The following is a 9,117-nucleotide window of genomic DNA, read 5'->3' on the forward strand; positions in this document are numbered from 1 at the left end:
ACTTACAGTATGTAAATTAAATATTTCAGTATTATATTTTCAATACATTTGTACATTTTTTCGAAAAACATGTCTTCACTTTGTCATTATGAGGTACTGTGTTCAGATGGGCGAGAAAAAACTAACAATTTAATCCATTTTGAATTCAGGCTGTAACACAACAAAATGTGGAATAAGTCAAGAGGTATGAATACTTCCTGTATATGTTTCCAGCTCATGCATATCAATATAGCATGTGCTTTTATAAAGTAATATAATATAGGCCATTTAGCAGAAGCTTTTATCCACAAAATATACATTTCTCTTATTTAATAAATAATTATCTGTTACTCTTATTATGAAAATTGAAAACAAAACAAATATTGATCAAACCAATACTTCATGGTAGAAAACAAATGAATGTGTTATAAACATTATACTGACCATGCTATCATTAGGCTCAGTTATCTTCATCTTCTTACTCTTTTGATCTGACAGTGAATCACCCTGGAAGAGAAAAATAACAGGAGATTGAAGGTTCTAAAGAAAATACAATATGGACTTTCAGAATATCATGATAATATGGATACACATACACTACATGACCAAAAGTATCTGGACACCCCTTCAACATACACTATATATACAGCAGTATGTGGACACACCTTCAACATACACTATATATACAGCAGTATGTGGACACACCTTCAACATACACTATATATACAGCAGTATGTGGACACACCTTCAACATACACTATATATACAGCAGTATGTGGACACACCTTCAACATACACTATATATACAGCAGTATGTGGACACACCTTCAACATACACTATATATACAGCAGTATGTGGACACCCCTTCAACATACACTATATATACAGCAGTATGTGGACACTCCTTCAACATACACTATATATATACACCACAATATGTGCATACCCCTTCAAATTAGTGGATTTGGCTATTTCAGCCACACCTGTTACTGACTGGTGTATAAAATTGAGCAAAAAGCCATTCAATCTCCATAGACAAACATTGGTGGTAGAATGGCCCATACTGAATAGCTCAGTGACTTTCAACATGGCACCGTCATAGGATGCCACCTTTCCAACAAGTCAGTTTGTCAAAATGTCTGCCCTGCTAGAGCTTCCCCAGTCAACTGTAAGTGCTGTTATTGTGAAGTGGAAACATCTAGGAGCAACAACGGCTCAGCTGCGAAGTGGTAGGCCACACAAGCTCACAGAACGGAACACAGAAAAATTGTCTGTCCTCGGTTGTAACACTCACTAGAGTTCCAAACTGCCTCTGGAAGCAACGTCAGCTCAAGAACTGTTCGTCGGGAGCTTCATGAAATGGGTTTCTATGGCCGAACAGCCACACACAAGCCTAAGATCACCATGTGCAATGCCAAGCGTTGGCTGGAGTGGTGTAAAGCTCGCCACCAATTGATTCTGGAGCAGTGGAAACGCGTTCTCTGGAGTGATGAATCACCATCTGATGAATCACCATCTTCACCACCTGGCAGTCCGACGGACTAATCTGGGTTTGGCAGATGCCAGGACAACACTACCTGCCCGAATGCATAGTGCCAACTGTAAAGTTTGGTGGAGGAAGAATTGTCACACCCTGATCTGTTTCACCTGTCTTTGTGATTGTCTCCACCCCCCTCCAGGTGTTGCCCATCTTCTCCATTATCCCCTGTGGATTCATACCTGTGTTCTCTGTTTGTCTATTGCCAGTTCCTTTAGTTCGTCAAACCTACCAGCGTTTGTTTCCCTGCTCCTGCCTGTTTTCCTGCTCTTGTTTTCTAGTCCTTCCCGGTTTTGATGTTTCTGCCTGCCCTGACCCTGAGCCTGCCTGTCGTTTTGTACCTCCCCCCCCGGTCTGTATTACTGACCCCTGCCTGCCGTGACCCTGAGACTACCCGCCGTTCTGGACCCTTTACACCCTCTCTGGATTATTGAGCCCTGCCTGCCTTGACCTGTTGTTTGCCTGCCCCTGTTGTTGGAATAAAGTCTTGTTACTTCTACACCGTCTGCATCTGGGTCTTACCTAAACGTGATAAGAATAATGTTCTGGGGCTGTTTGTCATGGTTCGGGCCCCTTAGTTCCAGTGAAGGGAAATCTTAACGCCACAACATACAATGACATTCTAGACGATTCTGTGCTTCCAACTTTTGTGGCAACAGTTTAGAGAAGGCCCTTTCCTGTTTCAGCATGACAATGCCTCCGTGCACAAAGCTTGGTACATACAGAAATGGTTTGTTGAGGTCGGTGTGGAAGAACTTGACTGGCCTGCACAGAGCCCTGACCTCAACCCCATCGAACACCTTTGGGATGAATTGTAACGCTGACTGCGAGCCAGGCCTAATCGCCCAACATCAGTGCCCAACCATACTAATGCTCTTGTGGCTGAATGGAAGCAAGTCCCCGCAGCAATGTTCCAACATCTAGTGGAAAGCCTTCCCAGAAGAGTGGAGGCTGTTATAGCAGCAAAGGGGGCACCAACTCCATATTAATGCCCATGATTTTGGAATGAGATGTTCAACGAGCAGGTGTCCACATACTTTTGGTCATGTTTGGGGTGGCAGGTAGCCAAGTGCTCTAATAGTTGTCATTACTATCAGCCATCCTGAACAACAACTTTGATTTTATAAAAAAAAGTAAATATGAGGCTTTATTATGTGACCCATCAAAAGGCATGCATAGATTGCAACTAAAACAAAAATTACTTATTTTACACAAATACATGTATTAACTTACATTGCCATCAAGAGGCTCAGATTTCACCATGGCTGCCATTGGACCTGTGAAATCATTATTTAAAAAAATATTATTTGATATTTTATGGTTGACAATAACAGGTAGGTTGCAGGGTTTTTAATAAACAACAAAATACTACAAGATACACCAGCACCTTTCTTCTGTCTTCGGCTTGTAAAACAGACACAACACGCCTACTGTATTGTCAGTTCCAATGGCACTCAATGAGTTAAGTTGTTTCCAACTAGTTGCAAAGTAAGTTGTGATTGTATAGTAGCCTACAGCTTGTAGGTTTATTTATTCTCCAATTAGAAGTGACTGGCAGACACAAGTGAAAACAATTCATTCAAGAACTGATGGGCCTCCTGGGTGGCGCAGTGGTCTAAGGCACTGCATTGCAGTGCTAGCTGTGCCACCAGAGATTCTGGGTTTGAGCCCAGGCTCTGTTGCAGCCGGCCGTAACTGGGAGGCCGATGGGGCGGTGCACAATTGGCCCAGTGTCGTCTGGGTTAGGGGAGGGTTTGGCTGGCAGGGATGTCCTTGTCTCATTGCACACTAGTGACTCCTGTGGCGGGCTGGGTGCAGTGCATGCTGACACGGTCGCCAGGTGTATGGTGTCACATTGGTGTGGCTGGCTTCTGTGTTGTCTGTGTGTTGTGTCAAGAAGCAGTGCGGCTTGGTTGGGTTGTGTTTCGGAGGACGCATGGCTCTCCACTTTGCCTCTCCTGAGTCCGTACAGAAGTTATAGTGATGAGACAAGACTGTAACTACTATCAATAATTTTTTTTTGAAATACAATTTCCTCCCTGTACATGCATCAACTCATTATAATTGTATTAATATAATGACCTGATATAAAGACATGAACACTAACAAGACTGACCTGTATCCTTCCCTTCTCATTGTAATATATATATATATAAAGACATAAACACTAACAAGACTGACCTGTATCCTTCCCTTCTCATTGTAATATATATATATATAAAGATATAAACACTAACAAGACTGACCTGTACCCTTCCCTTCTCATTGTAATATATATATATATAAAGACATAAACACTAACAAGACTGACCTGTATCCTTCCCTTCTCATTGTAATATATATATATAAAGACATAAACACTAACAAGACTGACCTGTACCCTTCCCTTCTCATTGTAATATATATATATATATATATATATATATAAAGACATAAACACTAACAAGACTGACCTGTATCCTTCCCTTCTCATTGTAATATATATATATATATAAGATATAAACACTAACAAGACTGACCTGTACCCTTCCCTTCTCATTGTAATATATATATATATATATATATATATATATATATATATATATATATATATATATATATATATATATATAAAGACATAAACACTAACAAGACTGACCTGTACCCTTCCCTTCTCATTGTAATATATATATATATATATATATATATAAAGACATAAACACTAACAAGACTGACCTGTACCCTTCCCTTCTCATTGTAATATATATATATATATATATATATATATATATATATATATATATATAATTATATATATATATATATATATATATAAAGACATAAACACTAACAAGACTGACCTGTATCCTTCCCTTCTCATTGTAATATATATATATATATATAAAGACATAAACACTAACAAGACTGACCTGTACCCTTCCCTTCTCATTGTAATATATATATATATAAAGACATAAACACTAACAAGACTGACCTGTATCCTTCCCTTCTCATTGTAATATATATATATAAAGACATAAACACTAACAAGACTGACCTGTACCCTTCCCTTCTCATTGTAATATATATATATATATATATATATATAAAGACATAAACACTAACAAGACTGACCTGTATCCTTCCCTTCTCATTGTAATATATATATATATATATATAGATATAAACACTAACAAGACTGACCTGTACCCTTCCCTTCTCATTGTAATATATATATATATATATATATATATATACTAATAATATGATATATATATTATATTATATATATATATATATATATAAAGACATAAACACTAACAAGACTGACCTGTACCCTTCCCTTCTCATTGTAATATATATATATATATATATATATATATATAAAGACATAAACACTAACAAGACTGACCTGTACCCTTCCCTTCTCATTGTAATATATATATATATATATATATATATATAGATATAAACACTAACAAGACTGACCTGTACCCTTCCCTTCTCATTGTAATATATATATATATATATATAGATATAAACACTAACAAGACCGACCTGTATCCTTCCCTTCTCATTGTAATATATATATATATATATAGATATAAACACTAACAAGACCGACCTGTATCCTTCCCTTCTCATTGTAATATATATATATATATAAAGACATAAACACTAACAAGACCGACCTGTATTATATAAATGTTTAGTAACCTACCTGTGTTACTGCGTTGGTTGATCTGAGATCTGTGTTGAAAGAGGAAGTTGTGGCAGTGATCATCGCTTTTATACTTGCGTACGTATGTTTTTATACCTGTACAATGATGAATATTAATAGACACAACCTGCGGAATGGTACTGGTTAAACCAGGTGTTTACCCAATGGACGGGCTCAAAGGAAAACCATTCAACAGAATCGATTATGATGATGGTATTGTCTTGGTGTTTGAGGAAGAGAAATACCAGCAAAATATGGTTGAAAGATGTCTTGTTTTTCAATGTCTTTTTAAGTCTTTTCAACCCCAAAAATATATTTTCAACGTCTTGTGCTCATAGGGAGAACTCCTGTTGACCTTTAAATTTAAATAGCATTTCCTTAATTGATTAATTAATTGCTCTTGTCATCGTTCCTCGCCACCATCTGTTGGTGGCAAGTGACGCACCTTCTCGGGTTCCCGAGTGGCGCATCAATCTAAGGCACTGCATTTCAGTGCTAGAGGCTTCACTACAGTCCCTGGGTCGAATCCAGGCTGTATCACAACCGGCCGGGATTGGGAGTCCCATAGGGCGACGCACAATTGGCCCAGCGTCGTCTGGGTTAGGGGAGGGATTTGATGGTGTAGGCCGTCATTGTAAAATAATAATGTGTTCTTAACTGACTTGCCTAGTTAAATAAAGGTTAAATAAAAAATAAAATAAATTTAAACTAATCCAATGGGTTTTGAAAAAGAGGCGAGGAGAGAGGATGCAAGGAACCAAGGAAACGCAATTGAGATCCTTCATTATTTTATGCTGTGTACTCTTCACTGATGGTCTGTGTTCCGTTGAGGATGGTCTGTGTTCTGTTGGGGTTGGTCTGTGTTCTGTTGGGGTTGGTCTGTGTTCTGTTGGGGATGGTCTGTGTTCTGTTGGGGATGGTCTGTGTTCTGTTGGGGATGGTCTGTGTTCTGTTGGGGATGGTCTGTGTTCTGTTGGGGATGGTCTGTGTTCTGTTAGAGATGGTCGCTGTGTTCTGTTGGGGATGGTCGCTGTGTTCTGTTGGGGATGGTCTGTGTTCTGTTGGGGATGGTCTGTGTTCTGTTGGGGATGGTCTGTGTTCTGTTAGAGATGGTCGCTGTGTTCTGTTGGGGATGGTCTGTGTTCTGTTAGAGATGGTCGCTGTGTTCTGTTGGGGATGGTCTGTGTTCTGTTAGAGATGGTCGCTGTGTTCTGTTGGAGATGGTCTGTGTTCTGTTGGGGATGGTCTGTGTTCTGTTGGGGATGGTCTGTGTTCTGTTGGGGATGGTCTGTGTTCTGTTGGGGATGGTCTGTGTTCTGTTGGAGATGGTCTGTGTTCTGTTGGGGATGGTCTGTGTTCTGTTGGGGATGGTCTGTGTTCTGTTGGGGATGGTCTGTGTTCTGTTGGAGATGGTCTGTGTTCTGTTGGGGATGGTCTGTGTTCTGTTGGGGATGGTCTGTGTTCTGTTGGGGATGGTCTGTGTTCTGTTGGAGATGGTCTGTGTTCTGTTGGGGATGGTCTGTGTTCTGTTGGAGATGGTCTGTGTTCTGTTGGGGATGGTCTGTGTTCTGTTGGGGATGGTCTGTGTTCTGTTGGGGATGGTCTGTGTTCTGTTGGAGATGGTCTGTGTTCTGTTGGGGATGGTCTGTGTTCTGTTGGGGATGGTCTGTGTTCTGTTGGGGATGGTCTGTGTTCTGTTGGAGATGGTCTGTGTTCTGTTGGGGATGGTCTGTGTTCTGTTGGGGATGGTCTGTGTTCTGTTGAGGATGGTGCTGTGTTCTGTTGGGGATGGTCTGTGTTCTGTTAGAGATGGTCGCTGTGTTCTGTTGGGGATGGTCTGTGTTCTGTTGGTCTGTGCTGTGATCAGTGAATCTGGAGACCAGGCTCCACAGAACACCAGGGGCTGTATGTATTAAACCTCTGAGAGTAGGGCTGATCTAGGATCAGTTTTATTGATTATATGGACAGATCCTAGATCAGCACTCCTACTCTGAGACTCTTTGTGGATAAGGGCCCAGGTCCCCCCCCCGTTCTGTAATCTTATTCATTGTGATCTTAAATGCAAAACTGATCCTAAATCAGCACTCCTTCTCTGAGACGCTTTATGACATCTGTCACGGATCCCTCCGGAACGTTCATTATGCACACCTGTCCCCTATTCCCACTGAGTAGTACTTGTATAAGTCGCACCCTTTGTTACAATGTCTGTTGGTGCTGTGAGTACCTGTGCTGTGTGTTTTGGGCTTTCGTGCCATTGTGGCGTGCTCAGATGATTGCGGGTCTCATCCCGTGTGTTTATCATCGTGTGCGTGTGTTATTTATTCGAGGTACTCCTCCCTCTTTTGTTTGGGTTTCTACCCTGGGTTTTTGTATAGTGTTTGTTTGGTCTTCGTCCCCGTGCCTTTACATCGGCACGCCGTAATCTGGGTACAATAAAAAAACTATTACGCATTCCTGTGCCTGTCTCCCGAATCATTCATACCAGAACGTGACAACATCTCTATCGGCTGGCCTAGCTACCCTTCCTCCTAGACTTTGATTGTTGCTTTTCATGATATGGTTATTTTATTGATTATTTATTTTAAATTCTAGTTTATCTTTTATTTCATGTACTTTGAGATTTTTTTGTGTAATGTAAAGCGCTTTTGCAAATGTAACATTTATTATTATTATTATTATTACGTAGCATATTTCTATCTGAACGTTCCAAAATGTTGCTTTCCGCTGAACGCGCCCCAGAACAGTAGAGTGGAGGAGGAGAGTCAGGATGTGTTTAAGTAAAAACCATCTTCCCTCCTCTGATGGTTTCACCACCATTTTGGTGGTTGTGGACAGATTCTCTAAATCATGCCGTTTCATCCTTCTCTCTGGTCTCCCTACTGCTCTCCAGGTCTCTGAGGCACTGTTCCAGCAGGTCTTCCAGTACTATGGCCTTCTGGAGGATATACTCTCCGATCGTGGCCCCCAATTCACATCACGTGTATGGAAGGCTTTCATGGAGAAGCTGGGGGTCACGGTCAGCCTCACTTCTGGGTACCGGCTTCAATCTAACGGGCAGGTGGAGAGGATGAACCAGGAGCTGGGGAGGTTCCTGACGAGTCACTGCCAGGACCTGCAGGGGGAGTGGTCACGATTCCTTACTTGGGCTGAATACGCCCAGAATTCATTGTGACACTCCTCCACTAGCCTAACTCCCTTGCAGTGTGTTATGGGTTATCAGATGGCTCCTGGCTCCGTGGACCCAGAGCCAGACCGAAGCTCCTAGGGTGGATGAGTGGTTCAGGCTCTCTGAAAGAGGTATGGAACGATGCCCACGTGAGACTCCAACGTGCCGTCCGCCATCAGAAAGAGCAGGCTCCCGTGTTCCATCCTGGTGATCACGTCTGGCTCTCACCAGGTACCTCCCACTCCACCTGCCCTGTAAAGAAGCTGAGTCCCTGTTTGTTTGTGGGGCCGTTCAAGGTCCTCCGCAGGGTCAGCGAGGTAACTTACAGATTACAACTCCCCACTAACTACTGGATATCACCATCTTCTCATGTTTCATGTTTCTCTCCTGAAATATGTTGGAGAGATATTCCTTAAACATATAACATGGACATAATATAAAGTATGAAAGGGCTTATTTTTATCATTCATCATATTTGTATATGTTTTATTATACTTTTATTGTGTACTAGATAATATGGGTTGAAGTGTTTATTGTGTACTAGATCATATGGGTTGAAGTGTTTATTGTGTACTAGATCATATGGGTTGAAGTGTTTATTGTGGACTAGATCATATGGGTTGAAGTGTTTATTGTGTACTAGATCGTATGGGTTGAAGTGTTTATTGTGTACTAGATCATATGGGTTGAAGTGTTTATTGTGTACTAGATCATATGGGTTGAAGTGTTTATTG

The 9,117-nt window shown here is 40.9% G+C and overlaps 1 long non-coding RNA gene across 1 annotated transcript; it reads right to left on the minus strand.

Moving 5' to 3' along the window:
• Nucleotides 1-423: 423 nt before the first annotated feature.
• LOC123740242 (uncharacterized) lies at nucleotides 424-5,792 on the minus strand. The gene is made up of 3 exons (XR_006768239.1): nucleotides 5,218-5,792; nucleotides 2,751-2,794; nucleotides 424-486 (listed from the first exon to the last, which is right to left on the minus strand). It is a non-coding gene; the product is annotated as an uncharacterized lncRNA (long non-coding RNA).
• Nucleotides 5,793-9,117: the final 3,325 nt, after the last annotated feature.

Source organism: Salmo salar, unplaced genomic scaffold (genome assembly GCF_905237065.1).
Source record: "Salmo salar unplaced genomic scaffold, Ssal_v3.1, whole genome shotgun sequence".
Classification (NCBI taxonomy): Eukaryota; Metazoa; Chordata; class Actinopteri; order Salmoniformes; family Salmonidae; genus Salmo; species Salmo salar.